Genomic DNA, 16,091 nt, shown 5'->3' with positions numbered 1-16,091 from the left:
CTCGGATAGAGCACAAGTGGGTGGTGCTAAGCCTGATGTTTTGATCACAGAACTTCCTGGTAGGATTATTACTTTAATGAAAACAATGATGCCCGCCTTACGAGTTAATTGGGATAAATTAGCTGCGTGTAGACAGAAGAAAGATGAGAGTGTCTCCGACTTCTTCACTCGTTTTGAGGAGACGTTTATTGATCACAGTGATCAGGATATGACTACGGAGGGTGGACAGCAATTATTTGTAGATACATTTGTATTTAATTTGCTCCCCGAGTTGTCACATAAATTAAAAGACTCTGAAAGTTCATGGGCTGTTTCGTCTTCTGCTCAGATATTGGCTACTGCTCAATATTACGAAAACAGGGACAAAGAGGAAAAAGACAAGCAAGAGAAAAAGACTAAAGAATTAAAAACAAAGGTTCTTCTGCAACAAGCTTATCCTCCTCGCTCTGCTCAGCGCCAGTTTCAACGCCTCCCCAGTTTCAGAGGGTGTTTCAAAAGCCTGAGCCCTATACTCCACGGCCTTTGTTAGGTCCTAACCAATGCGCCTATTGTAGGGAGGAAGGTCACTTTAAGAATGGCTGCCCGGTTTTATTACAGCGTAATGGAGGACTATCTACTCCACGAGGTCGTGGTGGTTCCCAGTTAGCGCCCAGGGGTAGAGGTCGAGGTATGTCGCCCCAGACACAGCGTTCCCCTCCACCTCCATATTCTACGAACTACTTTGATCAGCAAAATACTCAGTCTACACAGTATTACAATGATGATTACTATGTTGAAGGTGAGAATGACGGTCTTCACGCTAACTAGGACAGCCATAGACAAAGTGAGGGAGTTGTATCGATTCCAGTAGATCAGAATGGGCCTTATGTTAATGTCACTACAATGGGTGTTTCAGAGCCATTTCTTTTATATACTGGTGCGATGAGAAGTTCTATTATTCACTCCAAACTCCCTGGGGCACCTTTGTCTGGCTTAACAAACGTATCCGTTGGATTTTCTGGCGCCCCAGTTCATAGCCCGGTCTCTTGTCCTCTGCCTATTTCAATTGGTTCTTATGATATGGAAGCTCCGCTCCTTTTAACGACTGGTTGCGGTGAAAATCTGTTGGGTTTGGATCTATTGAAAAGATTGCATGCAACGATATATTGTTCTCCTTCGGGTGTGCATCTCGTTCTGGGGCGGAAACTGACTTCTCCAATGTATTTGTCTAAAGATCAATTTCCACCTGAATTGCTCTCTCTCCCTGCGACACTTTGGGCTACGGGTCCAAATGATGTTGGTTGTCTTGAGATCCCACCCTATGTCGTTACCCTCAAGCCCAATGCTAAATTGCCACGCATCCCTCAATACAAAATTCCCAATGATGGTGAAAGAGCACTTTTTGCTATTATTTATGATTTGGTTCAGAAGGGTGTGGTCGAGGAGACGAGGGGAAATGTATGCAATAGTCCTGTTCTCCCGGTTCTTAAACGCACTGATCCTTCTCAGCCTCCTGTTTATCGCTTTGTTATTGATCTTCGGGAGGTTAATAAAATTGTTGTACCGCAGTTTCCTGTTGTTCCAGATATCACTGCCCTGTTAACTATGATACCTGCCTCGGCAGCTTGGTTTTCTGTTATTGATCTGAAAAATGCTTTCTTCAGCATCCCCATTGCTGAAGAGAGTAGGGATATTTTTGGCTTCTCTTTAGGAGGCCGAAGTTTCCAGTTCAAGCCCGCACCCCAAGGCTATTGTGAAAGTCCCTCCATCTTTAGCCAAGCTCTGAAATGCCAGCTTGATGCTTTTCCTTTGCCGCAGGTGCTACCCTTATTCAGTATGTGGATGATTTATTGATTAATGCTGATTCAGAGGATATTTGCAAGAACGTGACTATTGCAGTATTGCGTAACTTGTCTGACCTTCACCATAAGGTTTCACCTTCCAAATTACAATATGCCCGACAAGAGGTTACCTATCTAGGTCATCTCTTGTCGAAGGAGGGAAGGCGACTGACCCCAGTACGTATTCAAGCAATTGCACAAATGTCTGTGCCATCCACACAAAGAGAAGTGCGTGCCTTTCTGGGCATTACCTCTTATTGTAGACAGTGGATTCCAATTTTTTCTTTGTTGGCTAAACCTTTGTTGGCACTCACTTTGAAAGACACACCCCAACCCCTTCCTTGGACTGACAAATGTCAGAAGAGTTTTTCTGATTTACGTGCTGCTCTGTGCTCTGCTCCTGTGTTGGGTACTCTGGATTACAGTAAGCCCTTCACGCTCTATGTCCATGAAAGAGAGGGTTGTGCGTTGTCAGTCTTAACACAACGATTTGGAGACAAGCAGCGGCCATGTGCCTACTTTTCGGCTACATTAGATCCAGTAGCCAAGGCATTGCCTAGTTGTCTTAAAGCTACTGCAGCAGCAGCAATTTCTATTCGTCAATCCGCTGGAGTGGTGCTAGATAACACTCTTATTGTTATGGTACCACATGCAGTGGATACCTTGCTAAATAGGATGAAAACGCAGCATCTTACAAGTGCTCGCTTGTCTGGGTATGAGCTGACGCTCTTGGCTAGTCATGTGCACATCAAACGATGTAACACTTTAAATCCAGCCACATTGTTACCTCTCCCAGACGAGAAAGGTATTCAGGAGCAACATGATTGTTTTCTCCGTACTGAGGAGGAGACAAAAGGTAGGATTGATTTGAAAGATACACCACTAATGGACCAGGATGGGATCCTATGGGTGGATAGTTCTTGTTTTAAACTCCCTAATTGTGAAACAACTTCAGCTTATGCTGTTAGCACCTTGCATACAATCGTGGAGACAGCACGCATCAGACATAATTCAGCTCAGGCGGCTGAACTGATAGCTTTGACCAGAGCGTGTGTGTTATCTAAGGGGAAGAGAGTGAATGTATATACCGACAGCCAGTATGCGTTTGGTGTGGCACATAGTTTTGGTCGTTTGTGGAAGGAAAGAGGATTCTTTACCTCCCACGGTACTAAAATACAGCATGGTCAGTTGGTAGCTGATCTTCTTGAGTCACTTGCCTTGCCTACCCAGATAGCAATCATAAAGTGTAGTGCGCATAAGAGGATTACTGATGATGTTGGTCGCGGGAATGCTTTTGCGGATGAGATAGCAAAAGAAACAGCCAGAGATGCTATGACGCGCATGTATGTTGCGGGCCCTGCAAATTGGGTCAAGGAAAAAGGAATGTGTGAGGATACAATAGAAAGTGTGAGATCGATTCAAGGAGAGGCTACAGAGAAAGAGTTGAGTAAGTGGAAAGAGTGTACCGGGATGTTAGACGCGATGGGATGTTGGATAGAATTGTCAGAACATCAGCGTTGGCTGTTACCAGATGCCTATGTACTGCCTGTAGTTGCTCTGGCGCATGGTCCGGCCCACATCAGTGTGAAAGGAATATATAAGCTTCTGGCTCCAGTGTGGCTGAACGAAGGGATTCCAAAATGTGCAGATAATTTAGTGAAGCATTGTATCGTTTGCTTGATGCATGATCCAGGAAAGGGAACCCCAACTCCAGCCGATCATTTTGCTCCCCCAACATATCCTTTTGAGGTGTTGCAAATTGATTATATCCACATGGAACGATGCAACAATCTCAAATATGTCTTGGTGGTGGTGTGTGCCTTCTCCAGATGGATAGAGGCCTATCCGCTGAAAGACAACACTGCTTTGTCCACTGCCAAAGTTCTTCTAAAAGAGTTCTTCCCTAGGTTTGGTTTGCCACACATTGTCTGGAGTGACAATGGAAGTGAATTTGTGGGCCAAATGATGAAAAAGGTGTGTGCCGGTCTTGGTATTCAGCAGAAATTCCATGCGGCAGACCATCCCCAATCAGCGAGTTTGGTAGAGTGCTATAACGGCACTCTCAAACTCAAGCTTGCAAAGGTACAGGCTAGTACGGGACTTGCCTGGCCCGATGCTTTACCTTTGGCTCTCCTATCCACTAGAACAACAGTACATTCTCGTTTGGGACTCAGCCCATACGAGGTTGTTTTTGGGCGCCCGGCTAATATTTGGGGAGTCCCTCGCCCTGAAAAGTATTCTGACATACAGTATCCAATGCTGATTGACTACTTACATGACCTCACCACTAAATTACGTGTTCTCCACCAACAGGTTCAAAACGCTTTACCAGAGGCCTCCACAGACCCAGGTCATTCTATCCAACCGGAAGACTGGGTCTGTGTGAAAAGTTTTCAGAGGACAAGGAATTTGGAACCTCGTTGGAAGGCGCCTCAACAGGTTCTTCTGGTGACACGTACAGCAGTGAAAGTCGAAGGGAAAAAGAACTGGATCCATGGCGTACACTGTAAAAAGGTGCCCTTGCCCTTGCCTTTTGACCAGTGGGTCCGTAAGGGTGTAGGTGATTTTGAAGGCGAAAGGGTCCCTCGGTTTGTACCTTTCAGTAGTGCACACCTAGATGGAGCTCGGTCGGAGAAAGAAGATGACGACGTTTTACAAGAAGCAGTACCGCCACATCTCCGATTGAACACTTCAGATCCACAGACACTATTTCAGGACCAAACTGTGCTGAACAGAACTCGATATAATTTAAGGCCTAGACTGGTCAAGGACACCTGAAATTCTCATCTCTTTCGTGACATGTATCATCTGTCCAGGTTGCAGGGTCACGGTAGGAGTCTTGGTTCGTGACCTGTAAAGTGGCTAGGCCCCCAGGACTTGCAGTGTCATAGGACGGCTAATAATCACAGCCAAGTGAGTAAGGAAGATTGCCGTGAGCAACAATTTTAGAGGATGGATGTCAAATTGGGAAAGAATAATAAGAAGGAAGAGATGAGAAAGAAATATTGTAAATTAGTGTACAGTCAATGTGGCATAACATTGTGTGTTCTTATGTTTTCTAGTATCTTATTGGCTTGTATAGGTTGGATTGTTCATGCTATGCAGCACAAATCTGTCCCTACTTCTATTTCCTTGCCTTTTCATTCTACTATCTCCCCACATCAATTATATATGCTTCCCCAACATGAACTAATCAGGAGAACAGAATATTTTAACAATTAATTTGTCCAGTTGTTGCATCAACACCAATTGGTAGTCAACACAACCAACTGTTGGGTGTGTGGACTTATGCCTCATAGCACAGACAAAGGGATGCCATATTTAGCCCTTCCATTTTCTTATGAAGGTTCCGCTTGGGCCTATTTTGTGATGTTTTCAAATGCATATCAGAACCGATTTAGATGTCCAGTTGGTTCATATGGTAGTGGGCAAGATTTCAGTCATAGTTCTCTGATAAAAGGAATAGTGGCTATGGCTAGAATTGTGGAGAATAGTAGGGTTCCTGTTGATGAGAAACGGGCATACGATGGTTGGAATGTGACTCGTTACGCTACTAGCCTTACAGATAGAGTCAAACAGAGAAAATCTCCACCAATTTGGACTGTGCCTCATCGAGGTAACTTTTGTTTACAGATGAATGGCCAGACTACTGACACTGGACAAGGAAAGAATGTTTGTTCCCATACATACATTCACACATCTCAGAATTCACCACCGTTAGTACCATCACAGGGCACGTATTTTGTCTGCCACGATAGAGCGTACACGTGGCTACCGAAGGATTTTTCAGGAACATGCTATATAGCCTTTCTTCTCCCCCCTACATACACTGCTCCTTCGGGACATCACAGGAACAGATATGGCAGAGGGATTATTGATTCTAAAGACACGGCAGGACAAGAGGGAGGTGATTTCCTTAAAGGATTTCTTCCTATTTGGGGCCCAATGGCCAACAGTAGAAACATGAGACAATTGGTTCGTGTTGTTGAGACTACCATAGATGTCACTGTGGGAGCCTTGAGTGATCTCACAGCTGAACTTCAAGCGGATCGTCTCATGACATTGCAGAACCGGATTGCTCTGGATGTTATTCTCGCGGATCGTGGTGGAGTTTGTAAATTGATCGGATCTAGCTGTTGCATTTATATACCTGACGATGCCCCTACGGTATACCAAGCCATCTCAAAATTACATGTGATCCCCGAGTCGATTCATCAGGACGAAGGAGATTGGTCTTTATTGGAATGGTTTGGGGGATTACTGTCCAAATGGGGATGGAAGGTATTAACGTTCCTTGGAGTGGTTTTGGCCATCATTTTTTCCTGTTGTCTCTGTATAGAGTGTGGCCCTGCCATCTGTGGTCTTTGTGCCACTATGTGTTTCCCAAGGCCTGTGCCACGGAAGACGGAGAGCATTAAAATGATGTTGCAGCAACAGCTTGATGACCTCATGGCCATTGACGTCGACTCAGATTAAAATGAGTCTGTGTGTCTTGCCTGAGTAATTGCAAAAGGAGGGTCTGAGGTAATTCAGTTTTCGTATTTAGCCACAATTTTGTGTCGTTCCACCATTTTGTGTTGCCCTCACTCAGGCGGCACGGTGAACGAGGTGTTGTTTTCCCTCATCCTACTGCAATGTGTCAAATAACCTCCTGCCTCTGTTTATAGCTGGTGTCAGGGTCTGGCCGACTCCACTAAACCTCGTCTGGTTTGACTGATCCCTGTCTCGACTATCTGTTGGTTCGCACCATTCTTTCCTGACTTTATCTTATCCTCTGGCCTTCGCTATTCTTTACTCGTATTCTCTCATTTCACAACTGTCCTCCGGGGCATACAAATGTGTCCTGTCACCTGCAAGTCGACTTATAAACACTACCACTGATTAACTTGTGGGGAAGGGTGACAAACACAGTTGGAAGGGAGGCTTATTTGAGTTACTTAATATCATGTTTTCACATTCTTCTCATTGGTTGACCCTGTATGCATTGGGAGTGTTCTTTGCGAATATGGGTGTTATAAAAGATTGTGCGCCACGAAGTAAAGTGGCAGTCTCCTAAGAACATACCGAGTGTACTTCTGGGACAACTGTACTTAGCTGCAGCTAATAAACCGAATCTTCTACGCCTAACGGAGTGTCCTGTGTCTCTGTTCGACAAAGCAGGTGAACTCAGGAGATTAAGGCATACCCTGCGCCGCCAGACCCATAAGATCTAGGTTCTTCAGGGGCTGAAAGGCTGGGTCCCTGGCCACTTTACCCCAGCCTTAAAAAATCTCTGGCAGGGTTTGGACGTCATCACTATCTAGATGTATTTATGATAGAGCATCATTATTTCACATTCAGTGCACATTCAGTACCTCTATCTGCCTTTGTGAGCTGGAAGGGGCCCCGGCCAAAGCCCGATCAGGTGTCCTTGAGCAGTCATCTCTAATCGGGCGCAAGCCTGTGTACTTCGTTCCTCTGTTTCTTCTTCACCTATCCAATCAGTCCAATGCCATCTTTGGTGAAGTGAAAAAGTAAGTTTTATTGTCTTATAAGACCTTTAGTATTGTGGGGAAAAGCAGCATGTAATTTAGGCCTTTTCGTAGTTTCCTCTCCAGTCCTTCAAATGGTCTTCTGTCTAATTGTACGTGGTGGGAATAGTCCAGATAAATATCGATCATCGTGTCCTCTTAATGGGACGAGTCACTGTGTTGGGCCGATTGAAGAATGGCATCCCAAGCTTGATAATTCAAGAACTGAGCTATTATATTCTTGATGGTGGGGGTACAGGGCTTTTGAGGCAGGTGGGGGTAGTGTCCTGTGCACCAGGTTCACTGAGAAATAATTGGATAAGCCTTTAGGTTTCAAGACGTTCAGGATCCAGTCTCCAAGGAAAAGTTCCACAGATGAGCCCTCTACTTTCTCCATGAAGCCCAAAAATATATAGATTATTGCGTCTTGATATTGCTTCTATGTCCTCAGCTCTATCTTGCAGCTCCTTTAGCATATGTAGTTTGATCACAGTAGAATTCGGTTTTTAGTTGAGCAGAATGTGAGGCCTGCACAATTAATGGGTCCACAATTTTACCCTGCTGGGAACAAACCACCCCATTGTAGTGCTTGACTCTCTCAGGGTAGCAAAGCAGAGCAGTCCAAGGCCTGCTCAGCAGTGGTGATATGGGATAGTAATCACAATTCGCTGGCACACAATAATCCCACTCAATAAATGATTGTCCAGTCTGTGCCTTTTCTTTAGAAAAGGAAAAGGAAATGTATTACACACATTACTAAATACTACTCTTTAAGTTACAAATACATACATAAGGCAGATAGATCATTTATTTGGCCCCACAAACATGGAATATGTTTCGGGGGGGAGCTGCTGCACTTCTGTTGCCCTCCTCATACTCTCTTTCTGATGCTGGTGCTGAGCTTGCTGCCGTGAGGCCACCACAAGCAGCAGAAAACGATGCAAGTAAGTTTCTCCTGAGGCATTAAAGGGTGATCCCTCTGTGGAAGCAGTGAACACTTTATGAGCCGCTCTTTCTCTGTTCGAAAGAGCCGCTTTGCTTCTGCTGTTTGTTATTAAAAAAAAACACTTTTGGAGATACCCAGTCCTACTCAAGCACCCCATCATCTCTCTTTTAGTAGGGACGGTGCAGGGTGCACACTCACGCACTGCTGAGTCAGCTCCCTACCTGGCAGGCTCTTTCTCTGATGGTGAGGGAGCTGTCAGCTTGCTTCTCCCCAGTCTGCTCCAGGTGGCTGGGTGCTGTGTGTGCAATGGCTGCCATCTCCCCAGACACAGGCACAGTGAGGGGGGCAAGGGCAAGGCTACCACCTTTGGGGAGGGGCTCAGGGGCGCTCCCCTATTTTTTGTGCTGGTCGGGGTCTGTAAATGGGGTCCTTGGTCCCCCTTTCTTGCATTGGCCCTTGGGGAAATAGGGCCCCTGGGTACAAAGATTGGAACGGGGAGGGAATCCCTTGCACACCCCTCCTTTAAAACAATTAAATTAATCTTGCGCCTATCCCATAGCCTTGACCCACCCCTGGGGTATTTTTCTGCAGCCTCACACACTCTGTTTTCAGGGCAAGTCAAAGGTCAGAGAGCTTCAAAAAGCCATATCTGGGCCCGTTGGGCCAAATTGGACGGTCTTGGGCGAATTTTTCTCCTAATGTTGAGCTCTAGCTACCAGGAGCAGTATCAGCAGACATCCTCACCTCCATGGCGGCACATCCAGCAGGGAGCTAACTAGGCCCCTGCACCAATTCTCCTTTGTTCCCTTGTTTCTGGTGCTCCTCTACTCCTGCTGGGGTACAGAAGTCCAGATCTTACTCCAATTAGACCTTAGGGGTTAACTGGGTTGAGTCCTTAGCCCATTAGGGCACCAGGAGGCTTGTCCTTCCAGTTGTCCATGGCTGCTGCTACTGATGCAATCCAGGTTCAGATTCCAACTACAACTACAAGAAACTCTCTCTCCCTTGAGCTAGAGTTTTTAAATGGGGGTGGAAAGTGTTAGAAGCCAAGCCCTTGGCCAATCCTAGAGTACCACATGATCTCTCCACCCCTGTCCCCAGCCCTCCTTCACAGCATGCTGGGACAGTTCAAGATGGTGCCGTCCAGAAGTCACTTGGAGCCTAAACTCTGCCCCTAGCTGACATCACTGCCAGAGTCTTCCTCAACAAAATGTCAAAGAGCACCCCCCTCCAGTTATCAGGGCATCCTCCTTTGTTCAGAGGTCCTGGGCTGTCACAACACTGACACAGTGTGATGGCTAATTAACAGCTGCAAATTTTCTGCCCCACCCATTCCTCCTCACTGTTAATGAATTATTTTGTGATGGGAGGCCTTTGTTCCCTTTGCTTTTGAGCAGAGTAATTAATGTGGCTCAGCAGAGAGAAAAAAGGCCTGGACTCTGACCCTCTATTGAGTTACAGAAATTTGATCATTTTGAACAGCCCATAAGTTGTACATATATATGGTTGGGAACTGCATAATCAATCTTGGTGAACACTTTTCACCCCAGTTTGATATCTTTTTGGACTTTGTAGGTAAAAAGTTAAGTAAAACAGCGCCCTAAGGCAGATATCCTCCTATGTATACAATAAAGTGTTGCTGCAGACAAAACAGAAAACCATACTCACTTTACCTACGAGTGTCTATTGATTTTAAAAGGCCTGTCCCAGGTCAATATCTAACCCTGCAGAGTCCCCTCTGCGCTACGCTACCAGTTACTGGGTTGTGCATAAAGGTAGTCTCCCACGTGCAGTCTACCCACATGTGCACACATGTAACCAGCCAAGTGTCCCTTACCCTAGCTGTGTCATAGCAGCCTTATCTTAAAAGGCAGACACTGGTGGTAAAGACATGCAGTCCATTTACTAGGTGATTACTGTGGGTGAGACACAAGTAGTGAGACTCACCTACAGTACAAGTCCAAAACCGGGTGATCAAAAAAGTTACGAAATTGGGGCGTACTAAATGGGCGGAACCCATTTTGCAACAATCTACCATCATACATAGTTCCTTCGTGTCAATTTGTAGAGTCTGCATTATGACTTTCACTTCTGTCCTCCTCTCTGACAGCTTTCTGAGGTCAGTTCTTAAAAGTTCTATTTCTACCACCACAGTGCCAAGAGTAAGTAGTGGCGAGAATTAGATCCACTGCAGTCAGAGGCAGACAGTTCCTCTTCTTGGATCTTTGACATTGTCGAAGGCTGCATCGGTATCTGTACTGCACTATTTTGTTTGTTTGCACACCTTTCACAGCCTTATCTCTCACTGCGACGTCTGGCTATGTGCTGTCCATGTTTTAGAACCCAATAGAGTAGTTTGTCCTAGATGCCTTATATATGGTCACACCATAGAGAAGGGGCTTTCGTATCCTTTGGTCAGCCACTTTTTTGCAATTGTTGCCATACGTCAACTGGGGCGTTGAATCTACTTGTGTTTCACATATGTGTTATCATTGTTCATCTTATTCTTATGCCACACTTCAATATGTGCTCCCAAGGCCTTTATCGGTCAGCTGTGTGCAGTGTAGGATATTAGATCTTCAAGTACCATCTTTCCAATCCTCAGTTTTTGTGAGGCAGATATATTGCCTGGTCACATTTCATATTGTGTTCAGAAGGGACTCATAGGGCATCATTAGGATGGCTGGCGGACATCCCGACGTAAAAAGGGACCGCCCGCCATAGGTGCGGCGGTCCCGTGGGGGAGATTAGGATGTGCCCGCCACACTGGTGGGCGCATCCTGCATTTTTAACATTGCGGCAGGTGGTGCTTCCAGCTTCCATAGGTACCCCCCATGTGCACCCCCCAACCCCCAGAATTCCTGGGGGCCCGCTACGGGCCCCCAATGGCAAGGACCGCATGCCTTTCGGTGGCGGCGTTGCCGCCACAGAAAGGCAGTTTTCCGCTGCCGTCCTAATATGGTTGGCGGTGTGTAACAGACACTGCCACCATAGCAGGCCCCTTTTCCGCCCGGTCACCTGTGTGACTGGCGGAAAACCGGTGGACGGTCTTTCTGTCCGACGGGGTCCCCCCCGCCATACTAATATGGCGGGGGAAATGGGTGGCGGGCGGGGAAGGATGTAGGGCGGATTGCCACCGCCATACGGGCGGTGGCGATCCGCCCTACATCCTAATGGGCCCCCTAGTGTTTATTTGGCCTTTTATAGCTGGACACTCTTGGGTTTCTTGCCTGTTTTGTTCACATTCTCATGGTGGGCTCACCTCGTATCTTGTACTATATGCCTCGGCAAGGGCTTAGATACATGTCTCTAACTTTCTTATCGATTATGTTGAGCACCAGTGTCCAAACCCCGTTTTCTATAGGTCGCCAGTCCTTTAAGCTCCACCTTTTGTGGTTTCTCCCAGGTGATCACTCACTTTCGCAGAGAGCCTGTGTCTGCCGGGGTCGCCCCTCAGTCAGCGTGTATCTAGTTGTCCATCACCCTCTAGCAGCCACCGCCCCCTCAGTGGGCTTAGGGCTGCGCCTTCAGTTGAGCACTTCTTCTTTCCTCAGCAACCTTCTGTCCTGACGAGGGTGGAGCAGCCCCATCATGTTATCCTCCCAGTCGGTCATTTTGTGAGACTCCTCACCTCCTTGGGGACCGGACTGTCACCACTGTCACTCCGGTGTGGTCCAATACTAGGCCTGCGGCTCTTCTAAGCGCAGAGTGTGTTAACTCTTTCTATGCAACCTCCAGTGCTGTCAGATGCAAGCACCATGGGGAAGTAATAGGCGAGTCGCTGATCAAGTCCTTTGACATAGGAAATGGCTTTGGATAGACAAAAAGCGAAAACTATTATGCACCTCAATGGAATCCTCAAATATAACTTGAATTCATATGTTACCTTTAGTGTGTGACTACAAAGCCGACCACCCCCGAGCTGCCCATAGGGCTAGTAGCTGTTATTAGAGAAGTATGTTAGCACAAGAATTACGTTGGAGAAAGCACTGTTGAGCATGACAGATCATTTGAACAAAATTGCGAATGATTAAGTTTTAGGCTGAGAAATTGTCACTTTAAAATAACACCAATTGTGTGTAGTTTTCACCTGCGAACTTTGTTCCACAGTGTGTGATGATGCATGATTGTTTGTCCACAAAAGGTTTTTCTGATTGACGCTGAGACATGTAGGTAGAATGCACTTAAGACCAGTACCATAGTATTTTTTTAAATATGTCTTTATTGGCATTTCTATTCACATACTTTTATGCATTTACAGCAGTATTCAAATCAGTAAAGTAATAGCATATCGAATTTCGTTGTTTGTACGCAGTTATACAAAATACATTTATGTTATGTTTCCATGTTCGCACTTCGGGAAACAGAGTTTACAACGCTGTCTCCACAACGCGGTTCCTTTATAACGCGGTCGTTACAACGACCGTGTTGTTACCACGCTTACCATTACATCGCGAGTCGTTTCACCGACTTGCTGTAGGGAGCGCGCTGGTGTTGAATTTAGAATCCAACACCTTCCCTGCTGTTGCACAAACTGGAGTAGGAATAGTAAATAATACTATTCCAAAGTCCAGCATGTCCCCTACAGCAAGTCGTTGAAACGACTTGCGATATAATGGTTCGCGTAGAAACAGCAACCGCGTTGTAATGGAATGCGTGAACAACACATTCGTTGAGAAGATCCATATCCTCGCACTTCATGTGTTTTTGAATTGATGCACTTTGTGACCACTGCATATTATAGTACAATCCGCTGCTCCATATATATAGGTGCCCCTTGGGGAGTCACAAGTATTCCCACGTTTTACAGACATAATAATCTGACAATATAAAAACTATAAATACCAAACTTTTATAAACAGTTTAACTGCGTGTCGTACAGTGAGTCTACCTGTCATACACTTCTGTAGGATCTGATATCTTCTCAGGGGGGGAGCTTCTGTATCTCTGAGTGAGGGATCATTGTGGTGCTATTGCAGGAGAAAGGGTTCCGCCTTCAGGTTGACGCCCCCATCCAACATGCCTCACATAGTCCATGCAGTGCCTCAGGAAATGATCGCTATGCTCTTGGTCGCATCCACACTATCATCTGAGTTTAACTCATTTTTTACTATCCCAGGCTCTCAGCACTTCCGTCCCCATCCTGCCAATGGGCGGTGATGAACCCCTTGAGCGTCCTCTCTCAGTAATGCCCTCTCCTCTGCTTTGGCCCACATGTCAATGTTTCTTTCCCATGTGACCACTGTAGGGCCTACAGCCACCATCGATGTCAGCACCTTCTGTTTGTGCGCTAGAGCCAGTGCCAGGTCCACAAACTACAACCAGTACCATAGTAGATTTAAAAAGAGTCACTACAATCAATATTTGGACTGACAAAAGATATGCCTTAGTAAGTAAGTAGGTGGCATGCAATGCTGAATGTTAGAAGGAAAATCAAAAAGGCCAAAAGTTCAAATTGATTACTGCCAGGAATTTAGATATTGATGATTGTCCTGACGAAAGCCAAAGTGAACAGATGAGAGCACACTAGGGCTGAAACATGCAGCCCTAAGTTGATGTGGGGCACTTATTATAAAGTCCTTAGGCATCTTTTTAACCTTGTCTAGGGTCCAAGAGAAATAAAAAGACTACAAGGCAATCTGAAATAATTTTAATACATAGATCCCTCCTCGTAGAAAATAGGTGATAATATAAGATCTCCCTTTGCTTAGCCCAAGGTTGAGCCTGCCCAGATATGTGTAGAATATCTGTGGCGAGGACTCAATGATAAAGCGTGTCAATGGGTGAGAGTCCTTAAACTAGGGGTTTTGAACCTTTGTTATGGCCCGCACCCCTAGGAAATGTTTAATTATTGTTTGCACCCTCTACAAAAGTCATATCACATTTAAAGAATAGTCAAATTTTTATTTTTGAACTGCAGATTAAACCACATACAGTATTTCGGGTGAACAAATTGAACTAAAAAAAATAAGCTTTTAATTCAGTGCATAACTTGTGAATATATAAAGATTGTTTCTTTCTTTGTCGCACCCCCTGAAATGCCCTCTCGCACCCCCTAGGGTTACAGGCACCCCATTTTAGGAACCCATGCATTAAACAAACCAATAGGTTTTCCAGGTAGGGTTGTACCTGACGAAGAGTCCCCTTTAGGTCATGGGCACCCTCTTGTGATTTTGATGTTTAAGGTGTGAAAGCAGGGTGTACCCAGGAGCTGGCGTCCAACTCCCTCTTGTTTGGTTTAAGTGGTCTTAAAACTGGATCTGAGATGAATCGTTTCTTTAGTTCTACAAAGGCCTTGTAGACATCAGTACTCGAATTAAATTTGGCAACTTTATCACCAATTTATAGATTGGAGTGACAATTTGAGAACCTTTTTTGATGGATTGGTGGTAAAAATTAGTGAATCCCCAAAAACTCTTGTTGCAGGGATTCTGCACATATACAGAAATATGCGCAGGAAAACAGGACCTCAGGGAATAGGGGTGTACAAACCTACAATATTAGTACTCAAAATCCCAAACCGACTAGCTATAGTGTCTCATTCGTTCACCGACTAACAGCGAAGCTACCAATGATTAGATAACCCAGAACACGACACTCACGACTCTCTCAGGAATTGCGGGAGTCAGATAACTCTTTCGCTCACTCACTCATACCTGTCCACATAGCGAGTAACGTGCTCTATGGTACAGTACACGTGCCATTACTAGCAGCAAAATGCATAAACACAATATAGTCAGCATTGTCACAATTCCATAGAATACAAACGGGGATATCATTTTATAAAGACATTGGAAAAGGGCTACAATACGTAACCACCCTCCCCGTGGTAAGAAATAGTTTATTATAGAAAAGAAGACCACTGGGCTTTGTCAGCAGACCCCATACCTCAAGGCCTAGATGAAAGATTTACATCTCAGGACAAGCACAGCTCTTCTCTCTGGAAAGGTGTCTCTTCAAGTGTGTCAACCACATGCTTCGCTTGCAATATTAAAGCCTACGATTTCCAGTAGTGCAGCTGTGTGTAGCATGTTATGTCTAGGCGCGAGCGACTGACTAGAACAGAACAGAATAACAAGGGGCATTGTTGATCGACCTTGCACATCATGTGCAGACTAAACCTCAGAGCACGGCAGAGAACGCAAAAAACAGACAGTTCTCATGTGAAAAGGGCACAAACAGAGTCTTGTGAAATATATGCATGCAGTGTCGTGCGCAAAAGCAGCCTCATGGCAGCGAAGCTCATGCTAACTTAGCAAATGTCGACAATGGACCCACAATGCATACTACACCCTTCTCCTGGTAAGTCCAATATATGTAGGCATAGGACAAAAACATAGTTCAAAAAGTGTGAGCAGAGTTCAAATGGATAAAGGAGAGAAAAAAAAACCTGTTAGGGAGAAAAAAAGTTTTGGGACGAACGGCGTCCGTAATACAAGAACCTATGAGATGCCTGGGGTGCCTTTGCGAGTTTAATCCATCAGAGTATAGGAGCAAAAGAAAGCAACACCCTCCAGAAGGGCATCATTGTCGTTGGTAGAAAAAAGGGACGCCATCCAATTCAGTAAAGTGAACGAACAAGTGTGTTCCTCATAGTCAGGTACCTCCAAGAGTATTTACGGATAACTTGTGTGATATTCGATGTAACTTCGAAGTAGAAGATTCTGCGCAGCCTCACAGATATCCCATTGAGCCAAGACTCCAAGTGCAGCCGTACACGCGGTAAGGCCAATCCCAGAACAGTTCTGCTCATGGGCCACTAGGGGACCCATTAGCTGGTCGAACTCTGGGTCTGAACATGACGTATTGGAGAGG

This window comes from Triturus cristatus, chromosome 5_1 (genome assembly GCF_964204655.1).
Source record: "Triturus cristatus chromosome 5_1, aTriCri1.1, whole genome shotgun sequence".
Classification (NCBI taxonomy): Eukaryota; Metazoa; Chordata; class Amphibia; order Caudata; family Salamandridae; genus Triturus; species Triturus cristatus.
The sequence above is the reverse complement of the archived record's forward strand: the minus strand, read 5'-3'. Positions refer to the sequence as shown.